The sequence below is a fragment of the Carassius auratus genome, unplaced genomic scaffold (assembly GCF_003368295.1).
Source record: "Carassius auratus strain Wakin unplaced genomic scaffold, ASM336829v1 scaf_tig00044692, whole genome shotgun sequence".
Lineage (NCBI taxonomy): Eukaryota > Metazoa > Chordata > Actinopteri > Cypriniformes > Cyprinidae > Carassius > Carassius auratus.
The window spans coordinates 12,171-15,783 of record NW_020526844.1 but is presented as its reverse complement, the minus strand read 5'-3'; positions in this window follow the sequence as shown (position 1 = coordinate 15,783).

Sequence of the window (3,613 nt, the reverse complement as noted above, 5' to 3'; positions counted from 1 at the left end):
CCTTTTGTTTTAAAAGATCATTATAAAAGTTCAAGTTCAAGTTGAGCTGTATTGTCATTCTGGTACATGTGTGGATATACAGTGGAATGAAACATCGTGCCTCACAGGACCACGGTGCTATATAAATACAGAAATACAACAATGAAGTAAAACAGTATAAACCTATACACAACTAACCTACTGACAGATTTAGACCTTAAACATACTATATATAGTATGTTTGCCTATACATAAACTAAAAAAATACAGACTATACGAATGCTTCGCATAATACTGTACATTTGCAAAGAGAAACATTGTAAGTCAAGCAGCTGGCTGGGGAGCAGTGCAAGATGATTTATATTGCATGAGCATGAAAACGCACATATAACCGAGTCTTTTTTGGGATCATGTACACACAGCAGTGTGTGAAAAGTGTCTAGAGTGCAAAGAGGAGAGTGTGTTACTACTGGTGGTTTGCAAAATTTCGTAGCACACTTCGAATTGCACAGAAAAATAAAAGTTTCAGAAAGTTTTTTTCTTTGATGTGGTAAGGTGGGGGTGGAGGAGGTGAGATTGCCCATGTTTCAGGAGTTAGGGGTGTTGCGTAGGGTTTCAGAGGAGGTCGAGGTGATTTGAGTTCAGGGTTCTCACAGCCTGGGGGAAAAGTTGTTGAGCAGTCTGGCAGAGCGGGCTCTGATGCCCCGGTACTGTCTTCCTGATAGCAGGAGCTGGAAGAGACTGTGGGAGGAATGGGTGGGGTCCTTCATGATATTGTTGCCTTTGCTGGAGCATCGTGTGAGAAAAATGTCCAGGATGGAGGAGAGAGGGGCACCGATGAACTTTGCAGCTGTGTTCACTGTCCGCTGGAGGGTCTTGTGGTCTACTGCGCAGTTCCTGTACAAGACTCTTAATGGTGCCCCTGTAGAATGTGGTGAGGATGGGTGGAGGGAGACTTGCTATTTTCAGCCGACAGAGAAAGCGTAGGCGCTGTTGTGCCTTCTTGGAGAGTGTAGTCATCGATCAGCGGTGTGAAGAGCAGCGGGCTGAGCACACAGCCTTGTGGAGCACCTGTGCTCAGTGTGGTAGTGCTCAAGGTGTTGTGGCCGACATGGACTGTCTGAGGTCTTCCATTTAGAAAGTCCAGGATCCAATAACAGAGGGAGGTATTTCAGCCCAGCAGGTTTAGTTTCTTATTGAGCTATTGTGGGATTATTGTGTTGAATGCTGAGCTTAAGTCGATGAACAGCATTCTAACATAGGAGTCTTTTTTCTCTATGTTGGTAAGAGCCAAGTGGAGGGTGGAGGAAATTGCATCATCTGTAGAGTGTTGGGGAGGCTGGTTTTGATGTGCATCACTAACCTCTCAAAGCACTTCATCATGATTGGAGTCAGTGCTATGGGATGGTAGTCATTTAGACAGGACACAGGTGACTTCTTTGGTACCGTAATGATAGTTGTGGATTTGCTCAGCGAGGTGTTGAAGATATCTGTTAGGACATCTGTCAGCTGTGCAGCACAGTCTTTCAGAACACAGCCAGGTATATTGTCAGCCTTGCATGGGTTAACCCTAGATAGGGTCTTCTTTACCTCGAATGGAGACAGACAGAGCGCCTGGTTGTTGGGCGGTATGGGTAGTTTTTGTGCAGGTGTGTCATACTGCATGTCAAACTGTGAATAAAAGTGGTTGAGTGCATCTGGGAGGGATGTGTCGTCATCACAGGCCTGTGGCAGCGATTTGGAGTCAGTGATGGTTTGAATGGCTTGCCACAGTCTCCGTGTGTCTCTGCTGTCTGTGAAGTGATTGTTGATTTGATTGTTGTCTCAGGCTATGACAAATTTTAATGAAACCAACCAACCAAAATAAAAAGCTCAAGTTAGAGTAGTGTAGAGAATATTTTTCTTATGAGATATTGGCTCCCAACATTAAATACAACACAATAATTGCAACAATCTTACATAAAATGTTGTACTGCGCAATTTACTATAGGTGACCCTAGACCACAATACCATTTGTAGCAATGGCCAACAATATATGGTATGGGTCAAAATCACACATTTTTATTTATTCCAGAAATCATTAGTGTAGATCATGTTCCATGAAGATATTTTGTAAATTTTGTACCAGAAATATATCAAAACCTAATTTTTGGTAAGTAATATGCAACTTTAAAGGTGATATTCTCAATATTTAGATTTTTTTGTACACTTAGATTTCAGATTTTCAAATAGTTTTATCTCAGCCGAATATCCTTACAAACTACACATCAATAGAAAGCTTATTTATCCATAATATTGTTGATGCATAGCTTGATACAGATACAGATGATACAGATGGTGCAATGAAAAAATAAAAATAAAAAATAAAATTACCCTTATGACAGGACATTTCAGATTTGGTGAACAGTGTACTTATGTAATATGTATAATATATATAATTGAACAATAATAATAATAATGTAAAGTAATTAAGCTATTAACTTTACTTTCGTAATATAATATATATCGAGAGAAGGCTGGGGGGAGAAAGAGAGAGAGAGAGAGAGAGAGAGAGAGAGAGTATTACATATTATTTTAAAAATAAACGAATTTAATATTAATTAATTTAAATCTCTCTTTAATGACTCCCACACTAAAATAATAATAAAAATAATAAAAAACAGTACTAAATGAAAAAAAAACAGCTAAAATAACCAATGTTGTTATAAATACAAAAAGAGTATAATGAGACGCACTGCACATTAGGGCGTTGCTTTTTTGCTATGACGTCATTGACAGCTGACCAACCACAGCTGTCCGTCGGTGTTGCGATAAACAGAAACAAAAATCGCTCAACAGTGGCGAGGCAAACATCGGCAGAGGGGATTTTCTTCCGCTTCACAGCGTGATAGCACAAACCCGGCCTTTGAGCATATGTAGTCTGAAGAGACGCATGAGTGCAGTCAGGAGAAACTGTTTACATTTCTGATAATGGATTGGCGCACACAGCAGTTGTTTTACACAATAATATTTCTACTTTCGGGAGTTAATTTAGGAAGATGCGTATCAGCTGTAAACAACGGTAAGTCAGCCTCGCCGTTTTGTTTATAACCTTAGTGATATTCTGTAACGTCAAACTAACTGCTATTAATACAGTTATTATCGAACCATTCTGAAATTTCAGAAATGTAAACTTTAAAAGACTAATATGCCTTGTTTAGAGTGACATCATGGTGAGTGTTAAGAAATCAATGTGCACAGTTTTATAACTGCAGTGAAATATTAACCCTCATCATTTATTCGGTGTAGATCATGGCTCTTATTCGCCTTCTGCAAAACACCTCCTCATATTTCAGTGAGATCTGTGTGTGTGTGTGTGTGTGTGTGTGTGTGTGTGTGAGCGTGAGCGAGAGACTTTCAGCCATTTACATTACACAATTTTTTGCCCATTAGCCTTCACATGATACTATTATATATGCCATACATCTGCAATATCTACTGTATTATTTATATACTTCTTAGTTATACATTTTCTGAATTTGTTTTACTATATTAAATACATAATCTAATATAGGTTGATACACATAATTTAATTGAATGAATATCTACAATCAAATATATATAAACAAGCTTTTACTTACATTATTTAATAACA